Consider the following 27,834-nt stretch of genomic DNA (forward strand, 5'->3'; position numbering starts at 1 on the left):
TTAACCAGTCTTAAAGTGGTGGATGTGTTTTATGACAACTTACACCTCTGATTGTGTACCGCATTGCAAGACACGGGTATATTGTTCCAAATTATTTCTTGAGGCTTAATGATGTAATATAACAACTGTTTTCCTTCATATTTGTGCTTATTTACATAGAACTTTAATACAAATGATGGTGTCGCATTACACTCAAATTTATTCTTGAACTAGGAATAGACATTAAAACAAATTAACTTGATCGGATACTTTAATCACCAAACTTGAGAGAGAAGTATGCGTGATCGCTATCCACTTTCATAACAGTTATCTGAACTTGCTAGTATGTTGCAGAAAGAATGGTATAAGATTCCCTTGAAAACCATTCAGGACCTGTAATTATCCATTCCGAGACGACTGAAAGCCGCTTTCAATGCCATCAGTTTTCCTACGCTGTATTAGACATGGTAACGTTTTGTGTTCCGGTGTTTCCATATTTCTGTCCACCCCAAAAATACGACAAAAATTCTACTCTGAGCATCCGATTTTTGTATACATTTTTAAAGCAAAAAAGCTAACTCAAGCAGACACTTCAGACAGCAGAAATAAATTTGCGAAACACAATTTGTCTCGTTGCACCGGACTGCGAATATTCCCAAGTGAAAATATTGCACTTCTCAATGAGGGAAACCATTTTGGGCTCAAGAATAGCAAGAATAACTCTCTCTTTCCTAGCGTTTATCCTGTCATAAGGAGTGCACTGTCTTCATAGTTTGACATATTGATTTTATTTTAATTTTGATGCCAGATGCTCTTCCTCTCCGCGCAGTCGTCGGTAAACCTGAGGTAGTGAAGTTGTGTCCACCATCAGGCAGGGAATTGTGCAAATTATTTTCTGTGTGTTATTTATTTTCTTTGGTTTATGTATCGTATTTTTCCGAGGCGGAGACTGGGGACCGTCCCAGCGTTTGCCTAAACTATCGCGGAAAACTGCCTAAAAATCAGAGTCATGGTGGCCGGTGTTTCACACTAGTGGTCGTTTATCCGCCGCTCGGATGCGACCCGAGTCAAGCTGACCTCCTTGTCAGAGAGTCTAGCCACGCGATAGGCGAGGAGTCAGAAATCCTCGTGGAATAAATAAATTTTCGGATAAAATTGTCTTCGCATGCTTACCTTGGCAGTGCTCTTGTTGACCACTATCTCTGTCTTGCCCAAACAGCATGCTGAACTGTGTAGAGCCCATGATCAGTAGAATGTATTCTTCGATTTGTAGTGGCTTCTAGAAGCTGGTCTTCAGCGCATCAAATATATCGCGACAAACGCGTTTACCACGTGCGAGCTTATCTGCAAGTCAACTGAGCTGCCTCGTATTTACGTTAAACTAAAGATGGAAGCTCGCTGCTGCCGAACGCATGATTTGATCTGTTTCTAAACGGGTTAACATTACAACTATAGTTAAGCGAAACATTCGCTTAAAATTGTTAAATTACAATCACAAACTCGCTTCCATCGCGCTATGGAGAAAATTAAGGGAAAATCATTGTGACACGATATATAGTATTGCTTCAGTTTTACTTTATGAGTTCTTGAATAAGCGCAAAAGTATACCCAAGTTCCATTAAACACGTTCTGCTGTGAGCCAAATACCACGTCCTTGCTAGTGCGTCACGTGCCGTAGTCCCCCCACTCTGCCCAACACGTGTGGGTCACGTGCAGCTCCACGCTGCACAGTTGCCAACATCTGCAAATGTTTCCGCTGCCCTTGAAGTACGACTGCTTCTGAGGACACCTCTCACCCTCTTGTTTTTATTGGCGATATAACCAGTCGCACCTGCAGGTTTTCGTGTCAGGAGGGGCAAAACATTTTCCCCACACACATGATCATTTTCTCCTATTTGTTCCTACAGTGCACTTTTAGTAACTGGTCAATTTTATAAACATAAACACGCTAACATTATAATCATACAAAAACCAGTTCCTGCATTCTCAAACTTCACGTCTTCCCGCCATATACGTTATTTTCTCCTGGATCCATCGCAAGCCCTATTCTCTCAATTGTTTTCGAGCCGTTAAAAATGTCATATGAATAATACTTGCTACATTTTGCGCTTTCGAACCAGTACCACAAGCTTCAACATTTATTTTAAATCGATTTGTGTGGAAACTACATCATGTTCCCGCTCCCACGCAACCTGTAAGATAATGCATAACATAAAACTGTAGAATTTGTCTCAGAATCTAAATAGTTTTGAGTTCTATGAGAAATGTAGGTGGCATTTTTAGGGCAACTTCGAAAATTGTTCCGCAAAGTTTCGTCACTTGACTATACTCAAACTGTAATAAAGCATAAGAATTTGAATTCGTTTTGCTCTTAAAGGAAAGATATGTAATGCACAAAACAGTACGCAAGAAACAACTGATTTCAGCTTAAAAGTTAGCGCAATTGGCTTACACTAATTTAGCAAGATTCTCGTTGACGAGTTCTTCTAGTGTCTTAGATTTGTTTGCCATAAAATGACTCTGAGCACTATGGGACTTAACTAGTGAGGTCATCAGTCCCCTAGAACTTAGAACTACTTAAACCTAACTAACCTAAGGATAGCACACACATCCATGCCCGAGGCAGGATTCGAACCTGCGACCGTAGCGGTCGCGCTGTTCCAGACTGTAGAGCCTAGAACCGCTCGGCCACTCCAGCCGGCTGTTTGCCATAACATTAACAAAATTGCTTAAATTTTTAACTATATTTTCTGCGCTTCGTAATTCATACGCGTTTTTGCAGACTTGTGAAACAGTTCGAAATTGGTGAATGGACAGGTTATGAATGTGCTGTGATGACTGGCATGGCAGAAAAGCACACACGACTGACAAAGTGCACCTTAATGCTTCAGAATAAATCAACCATGGATGTAATGACAGCCATTCCAGACAACATGTTCTCTTTGTACCATCTACGTCATTCTTGAAATTATAATTTTGCCCACGTTCCTGTGAATTCAATAAAATCTTATACTTTAGAGAATTGTCAGTCTCATTTTTTTTTCAAGTAATTTCCATCATCATAAATACTAACCAGGAAAATATTGTCCCTTTAGTCAAAGCACTTGAACCAGTAGAGGTACGTCCTAGGCCTACATTTTCTCCACCAGTACAATTAATGGGATGTTTAATAGATAGTTCAAATGGCTCTGAGCATTATGAGACTTAACATCTGAGGTCATCAGTACCCTAGACTTAGATCTAACTAACCTAAGGACATCACACACATCCATGCCCGAGGCAGGATTCGAACCTGCGACCGTAGCAGCAGCGCGGTTCCGGATTGAAGCGCCTAGAACCGCTCGGCTGTTTAATAGATATATCTGAGTTTGACTCATACTTTTCATGTGGTACTTCATCGCAGGTAATATATTTTTAGATTGCCTCACTTTCACTTTCGGTTTTCATTCGTTTATGAGGTACAAAAAAGTTACTAATGTCGAACATTTTTTTACTCTGTTCAACATGCCACAAAGCAAAAATTCTAAACAAACAGCGGTCATGCTCCACTGCTCACTTACAATTCGTTGTTGACAATGGAAAAACTGAGAGAACATTCACTGACGACAACATTCTCGTGGTGCACCGATCGGCTGGCTTTCGTGACAGCACGTTATAAAGATGGTTCAAATGGCTCTGAGCACTACGGGACTTAACGTCTATGGTCATCAGTCACCTAGAACTTAGAACTACTTAAACCTAACTAACCTAAGGACAGCACACAACACTCAGTCGTCACGACGTTGTAAAGACGTTCATGCTCAAATGTGGTGGCTATTTGCAATGTTTGTTACGGAATTAATTAAATGAATGCTTTTGCACGACCCGAGTTTGGTGGTATGTAATATTTCTTTCCTTATTTATGAGACACGCATTGTTGACAAGTAATAAAATCCCAAATATTATGGCTATCGAATGTAAACTTAATTTTGTACTTTTCGTCATATAGGTTTTGTATTTAATTTTTCAAGAATGTGGGGAGGCTTGCGTGCCTCAGCGATACAGATAGCCGTACCGTAGGTGCAACCACAACGGAGGGGTATCTGTTGAGAGGCCAGACAAACGTGTGGTTCTTGAAGAGGGGCAGTAGCCTTTTCAGTAGTTGCAGGGGCAACAGTCTGGATGATTGACTGATCTGGCCTTGTAACACTAACCAAAAAGGCCTTCCTGTGCTGGTACTGCGAACGGCTGAAAGCAAGGGGAAACTACAGCCGTAATTTTTCCCGAGGGCATACAGCTTTACTGTATGGTTAAATGATGATGGCGTCCTCTTGGGTAAAATATTCCGGAGGTAAAATAGTCCCCCATTCGGATCTCCTGGCGGGGACTACTTAGGAGGACGTCGTTATCAGCAGAAAGAAAACTGGCGTTTTACGGATCGGAGCGTGGACTGTCAGATCACTTAATCGAGCAGGTAGGTTAGAAAATTTAAAAAGGGAAATGGATAGGTTAAAGTTAGATATAGTGTGAATTAGTGAAGTTCGGTGGCAGGAGGAACAAGACTTTTGGTCAGGCGAATACAGGTTTATAAATACAAAATCAAATAGAGGTAATGCAGAAGTCGGTTTAATAATGAATTACAAAATAGGAGTGCAGGTAAGCCACTACAAACAACATAGTGAACGCATTATTGTGGCCAAGGTAGACACGAAGCCCATGCCTACTACACTAGTACAAGTTTATATGCCAACTAGCTCTGCAGATGACGAAGAAGTTGAAGAAATGTATGATGAAATAAAAGAAATTATTCAAATAGTGAAGGGAGACGAAAATTTAATAGTCATGGGGGGCTGGAATTCGGTAGTAGGAAAAGGGAGAGAAGGAAACGTAGTAGGTGAATATAGATTGGGGCTAAGAAACGAAAGAGAAAGCCACCTGGTAGAATTATGCACAGAGCACAACTTAATCAGAGCTAACACTTGGTTCAAGAATCATAAAAGAAGGTTGTATACATGGAAGAATCCTGGAGATACTAGAAGGTATCAGATAGATTATATAATGGTAAGACAGAGATTTAGGAACCAGGTTTTAAATTGTAAGTCATTTCCAGGGGCAGATGTGGAATCTGACCACAATCTATTGGTTATGAACAGTAGATTAAAACTGAAGAAACTGCAAAAAGGTGGGAATTTATGGAGATGGGACCTGGATAAACTGACTAAACCAGAGGTTGTGCAGAGTTTCAGGGAGAGAGCATAAGGGAACAATTGACAGGAATGGGGAAAGAAATACAGTAGAAGAAGAATGGGTAGCTCTGAGGGATGAAGTAGTGAAGGCAGCAGAGGATCGAGTAGGTAAAAAGACGAGGGCTAATAGAAATCTCTGGGTAACAGAAAAATATTGAATTTAATTGATGAAAGAAGAAAATATAAAAATGCAGTAAATGAAGCAGGTAAAAAGGAATACAAACGTCTCCAAAATGAGATCGAAAGGGAGTGCAAAATGGCTAAGCAGGGATGGCTAGAGGAGAAATGTAAGGATGTAGGCGCTTATCTCACTAGTGGTAAGATAGATACTGCCTACAGGAAAATTAAAGAGATCTTTGGAGAAAAGAGAACCACTTGTATGAATTTCAAGAACTCAGATGGAAACCCAGATCTAAGCAAAGAAGGGAAACCAGAAATGTGGAAGGAGTATACAGAGGGTCTATACAAGGGCGATGTTCTTGAGGACAATATTATGGAAATGGAAGAGGATGTAGATGAAGATAAAATGGGAGATACGATACTGTGTGAAGCGTTTGACAGATCACTGAAAGTCCTGAGTCGAAACAAGGCCCCAGGAGTAGACAACATTCCATTAGAACTACTGACGGCCTTGGGAGAGCCAGTCATGACAAAACTCTACCATCTGGTGAGCAAGATGTATGATGCAGGCGAAATACCCTCAGACTTCAAGAAGAATATAATAATTCCAATCCCAAAGAAATCAGGTGCTGACAGATGTGAAAATTACCGAACTATCAGTTTAATAAGTCACGGATGCAAAATACTAACGCGAATTCTTTACAGACGAATGGAAAAACTGGTAGAAGCCGACCTCGGGGAAGATCATTTTGGATTCCGTAGAAATATTGGAACACGTGAGGCAATACTGACCCTACGACTTATCTTAGAAGCTAGATTAAGGAAAGGCAAACCTACGTTTCTAGCATATGTAGACTTAGAGAAAGCTTTTGACAATGTCAACTAGAATACTCTCTTTCAAATTCTGAAGGTGGCAGGGGTAAAATACAGAGCGCGAAAGGCTATTTACAATTTGTACAGAAACCAGATGGCAGTTGTAAGAGTCGAGGGACATGAAAGGGAAGCAGTGGTTGGGAAGGGAGTGAGACAGGGTTGTAGTCTCTCCCCGATGTTATTCAATCTGTATATTGACCAAGCAGTGAAGGAAACAAAAGAAAAATTCGGAGTAGATATTAAAATCCATGGAGAAGAAATATAAACTTTGAGGTTCGCCGTTGACATTGTAATTCTGTCAGAGACAGCAAAGGACTTGGAAGAGCAGTTAAAACGGAATGGATAGTGTCTTGAAAGGAGGATATAAGATGAACATCAACAAAAGCAAAACGAGGATAATGGAACGTAGTCGAATTAAGTCGGGTGATGCTGAGGGAATTAGATTAGGAAATGAGACACTTAAAGTAGTAAAGGAGTTTTGCTATTTGGGGAGCAAAATAACTGATGATGGTCGAAGTAGAGAGGATATAAAATGTAGACTGGGAATGGCAAGGAAAGCGTTTCTGAAGAAGAGAAATTTGTTAACAGCGAGTATAGATTTAAGTGTCAGGAAGTCATTTCTGAAAGTATTTGCATGGAGCGTAGCCATGTATGGAAGGGAAACATGGACGATGACTAGTTTGGACAAGAAGAGAATAGAAGCTTTCGAAATGTGGTGCTACAGAAGAATGCTGAAGATTAGATGGGTAGATCATATAACTAATAAGGAGGTATTGAATAGGATTGGGGAGAAGAGAAGTTTGTGGCACAACTTGACTAGAAGAAGGGATCGGTTGGTAGGACATGTTCTGAGGCATCAAGGGATCACCAATTTAGTATTGGAGGGAAGCGTGGATGGTAAAGATCGTAGAGGGAGACCAAGAGATGAATACACTAAACAGATTCAGAAGGATGTAGGTTGCAGTAGGTACTGGGAGATGAAGAAGCTTGCACAGGATAGAGTAGCATGGAGAGCTGCATCAAACCAGTCTCAGGACTGAAGACCACAACAACAACAACAACATCTTTTTAAGACTTCACAAAATTTTTACATGTGTGTTTTTAACGTTCATTTATGACACAACAGACCACTCTTTTAATTTTGGGAAGAACGAAAAATTCACATGCCTCTAGGAAAAAGACAACGACGTTGCTGAAGAACGTATTCGTACATGTTGAAAATAAATTGATGGTTCATATGCTTATAGTCATTGCGTGCAACTACATCTGTATGCATACTCCGCCTAATCGTTTCTTTCCAGTTCCACTCCCAAAGATATCACGGGATAAACGACTGTCTATATGCCTCTGCACTAGCCGTACTTTCTCTTATCATCGTGGTGCCTACGCGAAATGTACGTTGACAGCAGTAGAGTCTTTCTGCTGCCAGCTTGAAGTGCTGGTTCTTTACATTTTTTCAGTACTGTTCCCGAGAAAGAACATCGCCTTCCCTCCATGGGTTCCCACGTGAGTTTTCGTAGCATCTCAGTAATAAATACATACGTGTTGTTCTAACCTACCGGTAACAAATATAGCAGCCCGCCTCTGAATTGCTTCGAGGCATTCCTTCAATTCGACCTGGTGGGGATACAAAACACTCGTTCAGTACTCACGAATGGGTCGCACTAGTGTCCTACATCCGGTCTCCTTTACATATGAACCACACATTTCCAAAATTCTCCCAATAAACCGAAGTCGACCATTCGTCTTCTCTAACACAGTCCTTACGTGCTCGTTCCATTTCCTATCACTTTCTAACGTTATGTCTAGGTATTTAATCGATGCGACTGTCTCAAAAAGCACACTACTAATGCTGTATTCGAACATTATGGGATTTTTTCCTACTCATCTGAATTAGTTTACATTTTTATACGCTACCATTCATCATACCAACAAGAAATTTTGTCTAAATCATTTCGTATCTTCCTACAGTCACTCAGTGACACTTTCCCGTGCACCAAAGCATCATCAGCAAAGAGGTGCAGATTGCTGTTCACCCTATTATTGCATAATCTAAGTACACTGAAGCGCTAAAGAAACTGGGATAGGCATGCGTGCCGGCCGCGGCGGCCGAGCGGTTCTAGGCGCTTCAGTCTGGAACCACGCGGCTGCTGCGGTTGCAGGGTCGAATCCTGCCTCGGGCATGGGCGTGTTTCATGTCCTTAGGTTAGTTAGGTTTAAGTAATTCTAAGTCTAGGGGACTGATGACCTCAGATATTAAGTCCCATAGTGCTTGGAGCCATTTTTTTTTTTTTATAGGCATGCGTATTCAAATGCAGAGATATGTAAACAGGTTGAATACGGAGCTGCGGTCGGCAACGCCTATATGGGATAACAAGTGTCCAACGCAGTTGTTAGACCGTTTACTGCTGCTACAATATCCGGTTATCAAGATTTTAGTGAGTTTGAACGTGGTGTTATAGTCGGCGGAGGTAGCGATGAACTGGGGATTTTCCCGTTCAACCATTCCACGAGTGTACCGTTATTCCAGAAGTCCGGTAAAACATCAGATCTCCAACATCGCCGCTGCCGGAAAAAGATCCTGCTAGAACGGGACCAAGAATGACTGAAGAGAATCGTTCAAGGAGACATAAGTGCAACTCTTACGAAAATTGCTGCATATTTCAATGCTGGGCCATCAACAAGAGTCAGGATGCGAATCATTCATCGAAACACCATCGATATGAGCTTTCGGAACCGAAGGCCCACTCGTGTACCCTTGATGACTGCACAACTCAAAGCGTTACGCCCTGCCTGGGCCCGTCAACACCGACATTGGACTGTTGATGACTGGACACATGTTGCCTGGTCGGACGAGTCTCGTTTCAAATTGTATCGAGCGGATGGATGTGTAAGGGTGTGGAGACAACCTCATGAATCCATGGATCCTGTGTGTGAGCAAGGCACTGTTCAAGCCGGCGGAGTCTCTGTAATGGTGTGGAGCGTGTGCAGCTGAAGTGATATGGGACCCCTGATACTTCTAGATACGACTCTGACAGGTGGCACGTACGTAAGCATACTCTCTTATCACCTGTATCACTTCCGCTGGCCACCAAACTCCCCAGACATGAACATTACTGAACATATCTGGAATGCCTTGAAACGTGCTCTCCAGAAGAGATCTCCACCTCTTCGTACTCTTACGGATTTATGGACAGCCCTGCAGTATTCATGGTGTCAATTTCCTCCAGCAGTATCTTACTTCAGACATTAGTCGAATTCATGCCACGTCGTGTTGCGGCACTTCTGTGTCCTCGCGGGGGCCCTACACGATATTAGGCAGGTGAACCAGTTTCTTTGGCTCTTCAGTGTATTTGGGAATTTGTTATGTCGCAATGCGTAGTAACCTCGTAAATTACTGGAGAGACCCTTTGTCGTATCAGGTAATATTTATTGATGCTAGTCTCCATGTGGCTTTTACAAGGTAATAAGAGTGATTTCTCTCATACGGTATCGGGTGTTATTGTTATTTGAGTCAGCTTAATAGTGTTTTTACTTTTATTTTATTTTGGGAAACAGAGCCGTTGAAGCAAATCTGTGTAGAACACGACAGAGTCTGAAGGGTTGCCTTATAGTACTCTCTGTACATTACGTGTCTTTGAAAGACATTTTGCAATTTTCCACCTGGGCTGGTTTATTGACAAGTATTCACTTTATTAATCTTACACAGCTGGGTAATCGTTAAGGATGTAATAAAGTGAATACTTGTCACAAACAGCGGAGATGGAGAGCTTCAAAATTTCTTTTAACAAATATGCGGCAGTGGAATCCCACGCGGATGAAAATATGTATCGTGTAAACTATATTGTTAATTTTGTTTTTAATTCAGTCTGTACATTAAGTATCGTGTAAATCATATTGTTAATTCGATTTTTTTGAATACATAAATTAAGTGAAAATAAACTTCGTGAGTTTTGGTTAGAGTTCTTTAATTCTCTGTCCTGGGGCGACCAATGCGTGAGATGCGATGAAGAAGTGTGCTTTTATTTTAAAGTAATTCTAATATAAATTTTGGTGAGTGCAAATAATGCAACCCCACTTTCGTCCTCTTGAGTTTTATTAACCTCTACTGAAGATTTTGTTTCGAACTTGTTCGTCACATGCTGCCTATTTTCGCAGCTTCGTTTTTTATTCAGACAGACTTCCTGTGTGAATATTAAGCTATCATAATGTCCAAACAGTTAGTATAAGATGATTTGCACTAGATGTTGCGAAATGTTTGGCAACCATGTCGTCAGGACCAAGTTAATCCATTTCACAATTACGGGTTACAAGGCATAGCACAGCGTCGCTCTCTTTAAGGTTTATGTTCTAGTATGAAGTGCTCTGTGATCCAGATCACAAGTAAGTACCAATTGTCCGCTAATTCCACAGAGCTGCTAGTATGTTCAGAATGTGGTTCGATACAGAAAAATAGAGCAGATGGTAGATATGTCTTCTATGCAGTCAGAAACATTATCCCTATGTGTAATTTCAGTTAAATAACAGAAAATTAACTCGATTACGTTTGAATATTCACTATAGCCAAATGTATATTCATTATAGTCAGATACCAGTCCGTTGCGCATGTGCATTCGTTATCAGTCTGTTGGGTCTGCATATTTAACGTTAGTCACATGTCCTTACATAATTAATAATTAGTCAGGTGTGCAAGAACATTTCAATACTAAAGGCGTAAACCGAAATTACCAAAATGCATCAGAGCACACATTTTAACAAGAAATGCCTGTAATATAAAGTTATGTCGCAAGATGACCAGTTACTCGTGGAGTAATAAAGTAAAACCTCTGAAAAGATTGGTGTAGTTATTTTACACGAAAATGTCCTTTATGCAAGCGCTCCCTATCTAACTGGTGCAAAAGAATGGCGTGGTCCACACAAAGTAATGATTTTGTTGGTTGGTTGGTTGATTTGTAGAGGGAGACCAATCAGCGAGGCCACCGGGCCCATCGGATTAGGGAAGGATGGGGAAGGAAGCCAGCCGTGCCCTTTCAAAGGAACCATCCCGGCATTTTCCTGAAGCAATTTACGGAAATCACGGAAAACCTAGCTCAGGATGGCCAGACGCTTGTTTGGAACCGTCGCTGGCCGGAGTGGCCGAGCGGTACAAGGCGCTACAGTCTGGAACCGCACGACCGCTACGGTCGCAGGTTCGAATCCTGCCTCGGGCATGGATGTGTGTGACGTCCTTAGGTTGGTTAGGTTTAAGTAGTTCTAAGTTCTAGGGGACTGATGACTTCAAAAGTTAAGTCCCATAGTACTCAGAGCCATTTGAACCATCTGGAACCGTCGTCCTCTCAAATGTGAGACCAGTGTGCTAGCCACTGCGCCACCTCGCTAGTTAATGCGTTTGTTAAATCAGGAAAGATGCCAATAGCCTTAACTTATCATTCAGTCCTCCACATTCCACATATACAAAACCATAAATACATAAATTGGGCATTGCTTTAACTATGAATCTGTCAATAAATTCTATGTACTGAGATATCTCACTGGGCTCTTTTACGTTTCCCTTTCTCTAGAAACTACAGAAAAAAATAATACCAGAGAAAGTGGGATATAATAGATATTCTCTCTCTTCCCTGTTGTAAAATTGTTACCATCACCATTGTCGAATCACACCAAACATTAGGCAGCCACGGCTGGATAACAGACTCCCTTAGATTTTCCGTGCATTCAGCCTTCAGCTATAACCATCCACGTAGCTCCGGCATTTTTTCTAATGTCATGTATCCACCTCACGTAAGGCTGTCATTTTGGTGTTTTCATCCCTTGTAATCCACCGAAGAACTTCCTTGATCCATCTACAGTCCTTTTGCCGGAGCACGTGTCCTGCCCACCACCATTTAATACCCATTTCAATCATAATTACTTCTTTGCCCCAATCTCATCCCTGACCCATTTGTCTGTTACCTTGTCTCACCCACTGTCTTAACATCCATCTTTCCATTGCTCGCTTACTTCGTCAATCCTCAAGTTTTGAGTATTTTACACGCTAAAATTCTTGTCTGACTACCGTAAGTCAAAATTGGTGACACATACTGATTGAAAACTTCCCGTTTCATGGACATCAGAAGCTTATTGTGGAATCTATTTGCATAACCATTTGGAACTCTGCTGTTTGTATTGTCTGTTCAGTCATTGTCTTTAACCACAACGAAAAAAGTATCCACTGATTTTATGGCTTCGTTATTAAGTTGTACAACTTCATTTAGATGTGTTGGTCATGCAATATTTTAACCTATAGATGTTATAAATTACAGTCCTTCGTCGCGTTTTTCTGTCTGTATGTGAAATCCAATGTGAGGAACTTGATTAGACTACGTCAGCCCAAACTGGAAAGAATGTCACGATTTATAACGTGTTATATTCAGCTATGTCGTTAGAGATGGAGTGCTCATCGGACAAGCATGAAAGAGGTAACGAGTCTGTCATGTTGAAAGAACATTAGCATTTCCCTTCAATGAGGTAAACCAAGGAAATTTTAGATCCTTGTGGCTGGACGGAGATTTCCGTATCTTTCGGTCACTAATGCACATTTTTGAGCTCAGATTCATGTAATGTTATTTGGTTTGTTTTATTATCTCAAACTTGCTGTCCCTGATACATCGGATACAGAATGATCCCTGCCCCTCACAGCTCGTTTGTCTACAATGGAATTATTTCGCAGTGTACTCGTATTGTCCCATCTGTAGTAGTTTACGAACTAAGATTCTAAAATAGTGTCAATACAGACTGCTTTATATCGAAGAGTATAAAATGTTGCAAATATTATACGGATAAAAAAAATGGCTCTGAGCACTATGGGACTCAACATCTGAGGTCATCAGTCCCCTAGAACTTAGAACTACTTAAACCTAACTAACCTAAGGACATCACACATATCCATGCTCGAGGTAGGATTCGAACCTGCGACCGTAGCGGTCGCGCGGTTCCAGACTGAAGCACCTAGAACCGCTCGGCCACACGGCCGGCTATTATACGGATATTATAGAGGCGTTATAAACACGTGAATTTAAAGATTGCTTTCGTCGTTTGTAATGAAGATAAACTGGCAGACCGTGGATGCGATTATGGTCTTGCGGCATCTTCGTAGGCGTAATAGTGAAACCTAAGTCTGCTGTCTCTCTAAGGACATAAGCAAGTTACCCAGCTCTCAGATTGTATCTTTCGAATAATGAACGCTCATTAAAAGAATTTGTTGTATACTGATAATGGAAAATTTTGAAATCTCTAGACTTTAACACGAGACGTGAATGCAATACGAATATAGATACACGTTGTGATTTTCTCCCCGAGTAATGAACGGCTAATAATGTGTGGAACAGAAACCGTGGTTTGATTAAAGATAAAAGGCTGCAAAAATTGTAATTCATTTAAAATGTTAGAGGCAAATATAGGGGCAGGAAAGTTGCGTGTTATAGCACGTTCTCTGCTGAAATACGTCGATCTACTACATAGTTACTCGTGAAAAACTTGCTGTGCTTGTCCTGAATGTTTGGTACCGAACATTCACTAACTTCTACATCTACATCTACATCCATACTCTGCAAGCCACCTGACGGTGTGTGGCGGTGTTTATGGCAATTTAAACCTGTTTCCATGATCTTTGACTTCCTTAAGGTGTTCGACACATCTCTGCACTGTCATCTAGAGGATAAAACCACGAGCTGACGGAATATTGGCCCAGCTTTGTGAACGGATTCAAGACTTACTAGCAGGTAGAATTGAATACTTCGTTCTTCACGGGGCGAAATCGTCAGATGTAAATGTAGTTTCGGGAGTATCTCAACGGAGAGTTACAGGGCCCGTACGTCTTGCCTCACAGCGGAATAAACGTATTAGCAGTTACAGCGATTACATTTGAAGTAGTGGACAGTTATCTTACTTTTTTCCGTCTGCTCATTTTCATTTGACTGCCCCTTGTATAAAAACTATTTGGTGGATCACGTCAGAAGTTTCGTGAAGTTGCCCGCCGATAATACCCTTGTACATACAGCGAAGTTACAACATCAGAATGTTGTAGTAAAATGCGAGAAGACCTGCAGTGTTCAGACGCTCGGTACGGGAACTAGAAGTTGTCCCTCAAAATAAAATAGTGGAACGTGTGATGCATAAATTTTCGGAAGGACCCCTTACAATTAGATTACACGACTGGAGATTACTCACTGGAAATCGCCACAACCTTTAGACACCTATAAGTAAAATATCTGATCAAAAATACCCGCACACACCAGTGTAAGGTGGAATTGGTGACTAGATGTCACGAGAGGCGGACTAACCTGTATGAAAGAAAGCAGGGAGTATTGTGTAGTCAGTAGAGTTGAAGAAACAGCAGGATAGGTCGGTCAAATCGGCTTAGTGACTTCGAACGTGGACGAGTCGCTGGATGTCACCTCACCAACAAATCCGTCAAGGACATTTGAACCCTTTCTGTCTCCAAGGTGCGTGTTGGTGATGTGGCTGTGAAGTAGAAACGCGAAGGAACAACCACAGCTAAACCAAGGCCACGCAGAGCTCATATACTGACGGACAGGGATCGTCGAATATTCCGGACGGTAGTTATAAAACACCGCATAGAAATGAACGGAAGGAATCTCTTGTGAGTTCCAAAGTTCTAGCAGCAGTACATCTGTCACAATGATTGTGCGTAGGGAGTAAAAGAGAATGGGGGACAATGGTCGAGCAGCTCCTAATAAGGCACACATTTCTCAGACGATGCTATAAGCGACGCTTGAGGTGATGTAAACAGCGACGCCACGTGACAACAGTGGATGACTCGAAACGAGTAGTCTGCAGTAATTAATGACTCTATACATCGCGGCTGTACGATGGAAGGTCCTGGGTTAGGTTAATGCCGTCATGTGTAGAGCCAACAGTAAAGACGGGGGAGGTGATGTTACGGTACGTTGTATTATTCATCGTTAGGATGTGATCCCTTATTGCGCTTAAGGAAAAGCTCAATGCGGAAGGATATAGATTTTACAGCATTGTATAGCTGAGGAACAGTTCAGAGACGATAACTGTATCAGCTGTCGTAAAGCAGCACCTGTGAGGCAATGGATAGACCTGACCAGAGTTCCGACCAGAGCCAAATGGCACCTTTGGGAAGAATTAGAACGTCTCCTTCTCTCCAGACCCCAGCGTCCAACTTCACTGTCTTCTCTGGCTTTGGCTGTTGAAAAAGAATGGGCAGCCATTCCTCCACTGACATTCAGACACGTCATTTAAAGTGTCGCCAGCAAAGTTCAAGCTTCATATTACTGTGCACTCTTACGTGTCCGTATACTCTTGATCAAATAGTATACACGTTCGGAGAGTCTGAAACAGGAACGACCGCATAAAACTAGTTATAGGTAATCCTGATGCCAGACTGGGATTAATTTAGGAAGCGCGAAAGCATCACGAAGATATCATCCGACTCAAGTGACAGGCAATATAGGCGTATTACATCATGTAGGCGTTTACTGTTAAAATCCCTAGAGCGGACATTCTATAAACAAACCAATAATCTAGTATTTCATTCCATAGACATCTCACGAAGTGATCATGACCGTAACATTCGTGGAATTCGAGGCTTAACCTGTTCGCGAATGTAACAGGAAAAAGGGAAATGTTAGTTGTACATCATATACCCTACACGTCACATCACGATGTGAGTTTTTGAGCATAAATGTATACATATTACATATAGTTATAACAGGACCAGTTTAAGGTCGCGCGGAGTCCGTAGCATTGCTCAATTGCGAGGCCCCTATCCAACAATACGTACTCAAGACTTCTGAAAACATATTTCACCTCTATACAACATGAGGAGGTAACATCTAACAAAATTATATTACAGTAATTTATCCATTAACAGATCTTGTGCACAGCGATTTATGTTCAGTTACCTGACCAAGATTATAAACATTGGCGGAGACAGTAAAAATAACCGTTAGAGTTGAATTTTGTGAGCATGATTGTCATTGTAAGGAAATAGTAGAGTTTACGAATAATAAGTCTCTCCATCGGCCGGCCGGTGTGGCCGAGCGGTTCTAGACGCTTCAGTCTGGAACTGCGCGACCGCTACGTCGCAGGTTCGAATCCTGCCTCGGGCATGGATGTGTGTGATGTCCTTAGGTTGGTTAGGTTTAAGTAGTTCTAAGTTCTAGGGGACAGATGACCTCAGATGTTAAGTTCCATAGTGCTCAGAGCCATTTGAACATTTTGAACCTCTCCATCGAAAAAATGAAATAAAATATCTGAACCACTATTTACTTAGGCTGTGCATTCATTGTTCTGACCAACTGGCTAGCTTGTTCCTACTATTGTTCTTAATAATTGGGAAGAGTAAGGTAAGTACTGTTCGAGGGTGTACCATTTGCTCTAATTACTGGTAAGCTGCCTTTATTGACGTTGAATGTCACTTTAACATGCAAGATGAGTCTTCTAACACTGTCACGACACTCCATAGGACTGTGCTATGCAGTAAGACGTGGTGATATACTGGTTGGGAAAGTCTTACCTGCATTGTACTTATCGATGGAAGCTGAAAACCTGGCATTGCTGAACTCCGCGGAAGAGAGTAAGCACACGGGCTTGGTTCAAATGGTTCAAATGGCTCTGAGTACTAAGGGACTTAACTTCTGAGGTCAACAGTCCCCTAGAACTTAGTACTACTTAAACCTAACTAACCTAAGGACATCACACACATACATGCCCGAGGCAGGATTCTAACCTGCGACCATAGCAGCTGCGCGGCTCCGGACTGTAGCGCCTAGAACCGCTCGGTCACTCTGGCCGGCTCTCACGGGCTTGTATAAACGCTTTAAACATTAAAGAATGCATGATAACGTTCCAGGAAACTCGCCAGAAAACATGATGAAAAGGCACACTCTAAACATAAAAGTAGGAAAAGGACCATAAAAAGATAATCCCAAAAAACATAAAATTTTTTGATCTATTATTACCGGTGCTTAAAAAACACAACAGAAACATGTAGGCATGATATAAACAATATTATTGCTTTGAGTTCTAAGCTGCAAACAGGAATTTTTCCACTAAAAGGTAGAGAGTGCGACTGCGGAGCCCAAGCCACAGCAGATGCCATATGGATAAAGGTAAATCGCCTTCGAGAAAAACGCATCTGTCTAACGACACTTCTTGGAAGAGGAAACAACCTGCACCTTTCTCCAATCGCTTGAACCGCTTAGTTGTTTCGATAACTTGCGACTAACTGATGTTAAAAAGGGCCTTAAAATTTACAGAGAAAACCTCCATGGCGTTAAAATTAACTTTCTTGAAGATATAAACATTTTTATATGACAAAAAAGAACTGCTACTGGACGAACAGCAAATACTATTGTACGAGGCTGTGGGGATGCGGCGAGATTTTCTGTGACAGGGCACTATGCGTACCCTCTATTTTACGGATTTTTTTTTTTTTTTTTTTTTTTTTTTGTCCAATTCTTCTGTCTCTCGGTGTTTGTGGAGTTCTAGTTGTCCAACTGCGACTTCACCTTTGCTTCACACTTTACAGTGGCAACACATACGGTCCTGACATCTGAAACATACTGTGGAAAGCTGTTCCCGTACTACTTCCTACTGTACGCTCCTTTCTGGTGTCTCGCCGGAAAACTGCAACTTCGCCGTCACACCAACTCTGTAAGACAAGTTCATACTAGCAACGGAAATACTATCCAAAAAATGGTTCAAAAGGCTCTGAGCACTATGGGACTTAACATCTGAGGTCATCAGTCCCCTAGAACTTAGAACTACTTAAACCTAACTAACCCAAGCACATCACACACATCCATGCCCGAGGCAGGATTCATAGCTTCCCTAGTTAGTGGGGTAGTTCTTGTCAGTTGTTTTCTTTTGGCGTCTATGTGGTAGCGTTGCGTAAGTTGGTCTGAATTGTCATTGTGATATTGTTTATTTCTTTGTCAGCTTTTGCCGTCATGGAGAAGTCAGCGTCTGGCCGGATGCAATTTGCTCCGTGTCTCTTGTATTGGTCCCAGTTTCTAATGTTATCTGGTCTCGAGAAATCTGATTGTTGGCGAACTCTTCACGTTTGCATTAGTACATTGTTGTGATCTGAACGTAAAGCATTTAAGGTTCCTATTGCAGTGTCTTTTGATATATTTTTCGTTAGGGCCACTTCTAACAAGCCTGGGCGGTGAGCTGCGAAAACACAATCCCTGACCACAAATTGCATTACGTCTCCCATCCCTATAATAGCTTCTCTCACTTTGGGTTAGTGGTGGGAGGCTATACGCTGGATGCTTTGCATTCTGCTTACCAGCTAGCAGTACTTTCAGGTGTGTGAGAGAGATTTTATTAGGTCCTCCTCTTGTATGTCTGTTTGGGATTAGGTAAGCCATCCCAACCACCACTACACTGCCTCCTGTATTTATGGTTACCAGTGTGGCTTCAACGTGCCACAAGACTAGCTATTCAACAGCGTCATTGACAACTGAGTTCCTAATGAACACCGCTGTACCCTTGACTTCGGTCTGTCTGTTCTACAGGTCATTACATTTCTAAACCGGATACGGTAGAGCGGGGATCAGATGGGTTCCAGCTGCTAGTGAAATGACGTTTCTTCAGAGATGAGTGTTTGTATTTATATTTTCTTCTTTGTTGTACAATTTGGGTTCGATATAGAAAAGGTAAGTGGCCCGTTTGGGACTCTTGCCTATGCCATGTTGAATCATGTCTTTTAGTATTCTTTCTAGCAGATATGCTGCCTTAGTTGTCTTGTGGGTTGTGCTTCGATTAGTGTTGAGAACTGCTGCGCTTAATTTAATAAGTCCAGTGTACTCTTCTCATACTGCTGCGCCCAGCGGGCCGCTCATGTGTGAGATGTCCTGGTTTGATGTCTGGGGCGAGCCTGTGACACATTCTACATGCGTCTGAGGCACTGGCGTCAGGGGTGTATAGTTTCTGTCGGATTCTTGTCCCATTGTTGACTTATTCTCTCAGTTTCAAAGTCCGGGTGTTTCAGTCTCTTGGCGTTTAGTGGCAGTAGTGGCAGTAAGTCTGCTGGGTCTGAGGGATTTGTTTATGCTGGCTGCATCTGTTGTGGTTTTCCTCTTGTCTTGGAATGTCGTGCTTTGTGTGGTTATGTGTTTTTCTGGTAGAACCCACCCTCCTTCCATGAGGTTAGGTGTGCCTCTTTGCCCTTGTGACTAGTGGATGTTTAGCTTAGTGCTCTCGTAGTATCTTTTCAACGGTGTTGACCTGAACATTTCGCACACCGTGTTTGCATGTAGCAGTAGTTCGTGGTGCGTCCGAATACCTGAGAGTTTCGGCACTGACGTTCGGCTTCCCTGTCACTGTATGCTTCTATTACCACTCTAGTGTGCAGAAGGGAGCGTTCTCAGTTCATTTTCTCTGATTGCCTGTCGTTGGGAGAGTTGCTGGATAGGTGGGGAAGGATAACAGCTGTTTTGTATCCCTGTGTCTGTGTTTGTATTGAAACACTGGCTTGTATCCCAAATTCGTTACGTCGTCTAAGTTTGTCTCTGTTGGGATCTGGGGTTGGAGCTGTTCGATAACTACTTTTAAGTGTGTGTCGTCCGACGTTTGGTGCGGAAAGTCTGGTATCAGGAGTTCCACGGGGGCAGTCTTCGTGAACCGAAATGATCGGCGTTTGGATCACCCTGCTCTGGGTAGATTAGAGTTACTTTCATTCCAATTGATCCGTAGTGAGGAGGTCCTCCAGTATTTAGAACATGTCAGAAAAACAATAATACATGACAAATATTTACAACTCAAACAAATAAGCTAATGTACCAACCCACAGGTCCCAAGTGGAATGATCGTCATTTTTTTTTAATGAACAATATATGAAAGAATCATTTTACAAACACTAATGCACTGAATTTAAAATAAAAAAGTTTTTTTTTATTTGTAAGGTAATAAATATGCAATAGAGCTGCTATAATACTTCTTTACAATGAACACATTGCTGCCCTGAAATGGTGCAGAAGTTAGATTGTACTTACACACACACACACACACACACACACACACACACACACACACACACACACTTGTTTACAATGAACACATTACTGCACTGAAATTGTGCGGAAGTTATATTGTACTTACATATACGAATCAGTTAAGTCTACTGAGAAATTCATCAATGGAGTCGAAGGAGCTGGCCACCAATAAATCCTTTGGGCTTCTCTTAAACTGAATTTGATTGGTTGTTAAGCTTTTTATGGCTGCTAGCAAATTATTCAAAATGTGTGTTCCTGAATAATGCACACCTTTTTGTGCAAGAGTAAGTGACTTTAAATTATCGTGAAGATTATTCTTATTTCTAGTATTGATTCCATGAATTGAGCTGTTGGTATTAAAAAGTGATATATTTTTGATGACAAATTTCATTAAGGAATAAATGTATTGGGAAGCAGTGGTTAGTATCCCTAGTTTCCTAAACGGGCTTCTGCAGGATGTTCTTGAGTTCACACTACATATATAACTCTTACTGCACGTTTTTGTGCCCGGAAAACTTTAGCTTGACTTGATGAATTACCCCAAAAAATAATCCAATATGACATTATGGAATGAAAGCAAGCACAGTATGCGAGCTTTTTCATTTTTATATCCCCTATGTCTGATATAATTCGCATTGTAAATAGAGACTTGTTAAGGGGCTTCAGCAGTTATGTGGTGTGCTCCTCGCAGTTGAATTTATTATCAAGCTGTAATCCCAAGAATTTAACACTGTCCACTTCTTCTATATGCTTGTCATCGTATGTTAGGCATATACTCGTGGGACACCCCTTACAAGTTCTGAACTGCATGTAGCGTGTTTTTTCAAAGTTTAGTGACAAAGAATTGGCTAGGAATCAGTGATTAATGGCCACAAATATTTTATTAGCCGATCTTTCTAAACTCTGCGCTTGATTTGCTATTTATTGCAATGTTTCTATTATCGGCAAACAAAACGAACTTGGCATCTGGTAATGTTACTGATGAAAGGTCATTGACATACACAAGAAAACGTAATGGCCCTAAAATGGAACCTTGTGGGACCCCACTTGTAATTAGTTCCCAGTTGGATGATGCTTGATACCTTAATACATGTCTCTTGCCTAATAACCCCCTTTGTTTCCTGCCAGAGATATAAGATTTGAAACATTTTGCAGCATTTCCTGTTACACTATAATATTCTAATTTACTTAAAAGGATATTGTGATTTACGCAGTCAAATGCCTTTGACAGATCACAAAATATACCAGTTGCCTGCAATTTTTTGTCTAATGAATTAAGCTCATTTTCATTGTAAGTGTAGATAGCATTCTCAATATCAGAACCCTTTAGAAATCCGAACTGTGATTTTGACAGTATGTTATTTGAGATAAGATGGTTATAAAGCCGATTGTACATTACTTTTTGTAAAATTTTTGAGAATGCTGGCAAAAGTGAAACTGGACGGAAATTTGATGCTATTTCTTTCTCTCCCTTCTTAACCAGTGGCTTAACTTCATCATATTTCAACCTGTGTTGTGGCAGCAGCTGACTCTATCAATTATATACCTTTCCGGTCATTATAACTGATCCTTGCATTTCAGTTTGGGACTTTTCAGTGATTAGATAATCTACATTACCAGCGACTACACCGAAACCCGGAAACCGTTACCAGTTGCAGACTGCTTGTCTAACGGCTTACGGGAGCAACAAAAATTTGATTTTCAATATTTTCGTAATTATTGACCGAATTTAGATACTTAAAATGCCGCCACAATCTACTCATTAAGGGGTATAAGCTTATGTTAAAAGTTAAACACATGAAAACAAGCATTACAGTTAGAAACTGTGTTTTCCTTGAAGCAGCGTAACTGATGGCGCGCAAATACCTGGACATCATTCATCCATTATTTGAGAATGACTGCATATAGAGATTTGCAACAAATCTTAAACATAATTTAAACCTTTTACGTGACATTCTCTCGCTAATACCGACCACAAAACGGTCAAAGAAAAGTTTATTGCTTGCTACATGTTCTCTGTTCATACAGTTTAACTTCAGCATCAGACACGACGTTTTAATTTATCACTTCTTTACTACCGACTCCATTATCAATACAGGTTGCAGGCAGTATACACATATACCACTGGATGTGCCTGCAAAATTACATGATTGTACGACACATAGTTCAGGATACATGATGTCATAAAAATTGAGATGCGTGAAACACTTGCTCTTGCTTAAAACCGAGCGCAAATTACCCAAACTATATTCATCCATTTTTCATTATTTGTTTAACGTCAAATAGTTAACGCTTTAACTCACTTGTAAATTAATAACAAGTTTGGAGCTGTTCAATTCTTTAAAGAATTTCCTGAGTAGAGCCCAATAAAATGTATCGCCCTATCTAGCAAGATAAAACTAATAGAAGTTTTTAAAAACATGATGCGAACATCTGCGTGTCTGGGAGATGCATACTAATGTGGCTTGCCTCTGAAGTACTCAAGTTGAAAGCCACAACACATCGTTAACTTCTTGACTCTACTACATGCTAAAATTTCAAAATTTTCAGTTCAAATCTACACAGGTTAATCTACACAGATTTGATCAAATGTTCAAATGTGTGTGAAATCTTATGGGACTTAACTGCTAAGGTCATCAGTCCCTAAGCTTACACGCTACTTGACCTAAATTATCCTAAGGACAAACACACACACCCATGCCCGAGGGAGGGCTCGAACCTCCACCGGGACCAGCCGCACAGTCCATGAATGCAGCGCCTGAGACCTCTCGGCTAATCCCACGCTGCAGATTTTATAAAACTGTGCGTATCATGTCGTTGCCGTTGCATTTGTGCGTGCGTGGCGGACAATCCGTCGATCCTCCCTCCTTGTGGTGCACGTCGGACGGCCAGATCCTTTATGTCGTGCATCCGTGCTTTCCTATATCCATCGCGCCAACAGTGGGAAATGTTGGAGTCCGTACGACCGATGTGGCGCGCAATACCACGATAGGACCATCCAGCTTCCCATAGCCCCACGATGCGGCCCCTATCGAACCCGTCTAGCTGGGCAACAAGCTGTCGAACGTGTCGTCTGGGCATCAGGCACTTGCAGGTAATACTCTAGTGGCGCTGCCCGTTGTCGTACTGACACTGCCATTTGGGGTCTTTTATATCAACTGATGGACACGACGTCACTCTCCCCGACTGCGCGCCCGACAATGGAAAAGTCCACCCACTAACTTTTACTGAATGTCACAGTACACTTCTAAATGAAGCACATACATGATACTACTTTTCCTTTACTCACGAAGTCTCAGTAAACAACGGAACATTTTAGCAATGGGTCAATTCCTAGATGAAAGAAATCAGCTCTTTGGTCACGGAGCCATTCTAGAAACGCTGTGGGAAGGTTCTCACCTTCGGAAACTCTTCTATTGTTGTGAATCAGCTCCTCGACTGCCTAGAAATTGTCGTCTGTGGTCGATGTCTGTGCGCCTTCATCAATTTGTTGACACCATTTCACTACGGCTGGACTGGACACTGCATTTGGTCCATACACCGCCAGAATTTCACGTTGAATCTGTTTGCAATTTGGGCGTTTTAGTCAGAAGAATCTTGGTGTCCCACGTTCTCCAACTTTGAAGGACATTTCCATATGCCGCGCCATTTCACTCACGCGGTGTGATGTACTCGTAACTGTTATCCAAAACGCAGCAGAACTTTGTCTTCAGAAACCAGAACATGTATTGTCTTCTACAATGCATATCTATTGTACTGCAATTGTCTTAGCGTACGATGACATGTTTCACTCACTTTCCTAGGGACCCGTGTATACTAAATACATTTATGGCAGGTTTTAGACCCTTGACGAACTGGAAGTTAATCAGACAGTTGCCGGTATTGCTTACTCACTTGAGTTATTCGAGTAGGTTCCAGTTCTGACACAAATTTAAATTTTCTACAGTGTTTATATTCTATAATTGTAAGTCTGTAATTTTCAGAAACAACATTCTTTTTTTCAGGTTTACATCGGCGGTTGATGTGCTGGAACTACAATTATTACGGGTACTTCAGAGTCGTTACGACCCTTTTCGAAAGGTTTGTACCCATTTATGAGCTATTAAGTCTTCTATGACATACTTGAACAAATGTAAAAGTAGAAAACAAGTAAATTATTTCATCCTACTTTTAATCAAAAATCCTGCTATTCAAGAAATGGAAAATCGTATATAACGATATTGCATCAAGCTGCCGCATCTAATTTTCTAGCATTCTTTATGCTTTGGCGAGCAACACTCGCTAGAAGCACCATAGTCGATGCCTGTAATCTCAAACAATGACACAGACGCTCTACCCACTGCTTTGTTTCTGCTGTAATCTTACTAAAATGCTCCAAAAATTCCTGAGAACCTCGCTTTTGAATTTCCTTTTGGTCAGCGTTCTACAAATGTGGCATCTATTATGTGCAAAGCTTTCTCGTTGTTAATAATCCACGACAATGTGTGTAATATTTCCTGTAGTGCGCTTGTGGCGCGAAACGGTAAATACTGCTTGTCACCTTTTCCCATTGTTGTCATCAGTGTCTAGATTTTAGGGACGTTTTGTTACGTCGATAATTTCCAAAACAAATACGGAAAGTTTAAACTCTGCTGTCCATTTCTGGACTGGTGGAACTGAAGGAGAAGATTAATTGTAAGACGTCATCAATTTCGGATAAATTTCCATTGGCGATGACTCTTACAAAACGAAAAAAAATCCTGAAGTACTATATTCCGTTGTTCCATGTCGACGAAATATGGCACCACTATTTAAGAAGGGCTAAAAATAAAACTATTAAGCGTATCAAGTTGACACTTGATGCAAGGATCGGATGTCCATAGGCCTACTTATTATCTGTTATGGCTGTACTGGGGTACAATAAAATTAAAATCATGTCAGAATGATTATCAGTTGCATAATGCACCACTTATTGTATGAAATGAGGACTGTTAAGCGGAAGAGACTAAATGCCATAAACAAGCAGTTACACCATTTATATCGAGTACTGATCTTAAATTAAATTTTGTTGTAGTAATGTTAATCAATAAGACTTCATAATAGCAGATTCCAGAAGACGGTGCAGTTCTCGTTATTACGTACACGCCCAGCTGCGAGTGAACAGGTTTAGAAACGCATTTTGTCTGCTGAGCTGAGCGAGCGAGTTCAGGCCCACGTTTGTGACGTACGCGCCGCGGCCTCTCTTTCTCGTGGGTCTCGACTCAGCCGTTGTGACGTCACTTGAGGAGCTACTTGGTTGAGTAGTAGCGGCGCCGGTCACGAAAACTGACAACGGCCGGGGGTGCTGTGTTCTGACCACACGCCCCTCCGTATCGGCATCCGGTGAGGCCTAAGGCTGAGGATGACACGGCAGCCGGTCGGTACCGTTGGGCCTTCAGAGCCTGTCCGGACGGTGTTTGGTTTTTGGAAGTCCAAAATGTAAGGACACTTAATTAAATTGATGTGTGATGTTTTGTCTAGAAAAGAAGTTATTACTTGGTGTCTGCTAAAATATGCGGAACGATTTTCTGTGTATCCCGGTGAGGAAAATCCGAAAATGGTATTCGTTACGCTCGGAAGAGGTTTTGGATGCTTTCAATTCTGATGTAATTCCTTTCAGTTTATAATTATTCATTTTCACTGAGACAGCAGTGGTTGTTAGGTATCGTGTGGGCACAGCCAGCCAGATAAAGGGAATCTAACAGATCCGAAGAGTTTTCCCAGAACCAGTGACCTACTCTCCCTCAAGAACATCCATTTAGGATGGAAATAGAAAGTTGTGCCAGTAACGATAGCACGTAGTTCCTGGCTGGGACCGTATCCCTGTATAGGACGCAGCAGGATCACACAGGGTCGCTTTTGTCGGTTTTCTGGAGGTGTCGAAACGTAAAATCTGCATCGAGAAGTCAGTGTCAACTACAGTGAATATCGTGGTAGGCGCCAAGTTGGCAGAAGTCTCTGGAACCGCGCGAAGGCTACGGTCGTAGGTTCGAATCCTGCCTCGGGCATGGATGTGTGTGATGTCCTTAGGTTAGTTAGGTTTAAGTAGTTCTAAGTTCTAGGGGACTGATGACCTCAGATGTTAAGTCCCATAGTGCTCAGAGCCATTTGAACCATTTGCAGAAGTCTTGTACTAAGAGCTGAGTCACTCAGAGGAGTAGTAAGAGCCTCTAGTACACACTGATGAGCCAAAAGCTAGGTCGGATTGAGGAAGGATATCTTGGCTGTACAGAGGCGGGCTGCTAGATCTGTTACCATTGGGTTCGAACAACACGTGGCTGTTGTGAAGATGCTTCGGGAGCTCAAGTGGGAATCCCTGGAAGGAGGGCGACGTTTCATTCGACAAAGCTTTTTAGAGGATGTAGAGAACCGCTATTTGAGGCTAACTGCCGAACGATTCTGCTTCCGCCAACATACATTGCGCGTAAGGACCGCGAAGATAAGATACGAGAAATTAGGGTTCACACAGACACATATAGACAGTCGTTTTTCCCTCACTGTATTTACGAGTGGAACTGGGAAGGGAATGACTAGTAGTGGTATATGGTACCCTCTGCCACGCACCGTACGGTGGCTTGCGGAGTATCTATGTAGATGTAGATGTAGACCACCGCTCACCGCGAGGCTAAACGCTCCTGGTGGTGTTGCGACACGTGACGCAGTAAGGAAAGAATGTAAGCGGAACCTAGACGAATGGGTAGTCATTACAGCGAAGATAAGGGCCGCAAATGCGGAAATCCACTGATACGAGGTGCTATCCAAAATTTCGGGACTGACGAAAACCTTACCTTTGGACTAATGGTCACCATCACCCATTCGCACGTACACACCGGTCCCAGCGCTTCTGCCACTGGTTAAACGTTTTCTGGAAGTCCTGTTCTTTGAGGGTTTTTATCACCGCCAGCGATGCTTCTTGAATCCTCTCTAGAGTGCCGAACCGACTGCCTTTCAACCTGAATTTCAGTTTTGGAAATAGTGCGTAATCGCAAGGTGCAAAATCTGGCGAGTACGGTGGGTAGGGTACAATCACCATGTTGTTTTTTGCCAAAAAGGTCCTGGTGAGCAATGACGTGTAACAGGGCGCGTTGTCGTGATGCAGCAGCCAGATCCCTTGACGCCAAAGTTCGGGCCGTCGTCACAGTAGCACGTGGAGTTCACTGTTTTGTTGAGTGGAACGAATGCTTTGTGCACAATTCCCTTGGTATCAAAGAAAACGATGATTTTGCTCTTCACCTGTTTAGCTTTTTTGGGGTTTGGAGAGCCCGGGCATGCCACTCAAACACACGCGTACGGCTCATGGTTCAAATGGCTCTGAGCACTATGGGACTTAACATCTATGGTCATCAGTCCCCTAGAACTTAGAACTACTTAAACCTAACTAACCTAAGGACGTCACACAACGTACGACTCATGCTCTGTCCCCCAAACACTTGTTGAATCATCGCAAAGGTCTCGGCAACACTTTTCCCGAGATTCACACAGAATTTCATACACACGTGCTGTTTTGTTCGCGGATTCATTGTAAAATCTCCACACACCAAACACAGGGTATTACGGAAATCACTGTGGACGTTCAACACGTCCTCCCA

General features: G+C 41.9%; 1 protein-coding gene across 4 annotated transcripts in view; it reads left to right on the forward strand.

Moving 5' to 3' along the window:
* Positions 1 to 27,834, forward strand: part of LOC126470450 (1-acyl-sn-glycerol-3-phosphate acyltransferase alpha) — a 694,917-nt gene that overhangs the window by 390,128 nt on the left and 276,955 nt on the right. For all 4 annotated transcript variants that reach the window (XM_050098292.1, XM_050098294.1, XM_050098293.1 and 1 more), the window contains one exon: positions 24,232 to 24,307. The gene's annotated coding sequence lies outside the window, so the exon portion shown is untranslated. The remainder of the gene's footprint in view (positions 1 to 24,231; positions 24,308 to 27,834) is intronic.

This window comes from Schistocerca serialis, chromosome 3 (genome assembly GCF_023864345.2).
Source record: "Schistocerca serialis cubense isolate TAMUIC-IGC-003099 chromosome 3, iqSchSeri2.2, whole genome shotgun sequence".
Classification (NCBI taxonomy): domain Eukaryota; kingdom Metazoa; phylum Arthropoda; class Insecta; order Orthoptera; family Acrididae; genus Schistocerca; species Schistocerca serialis.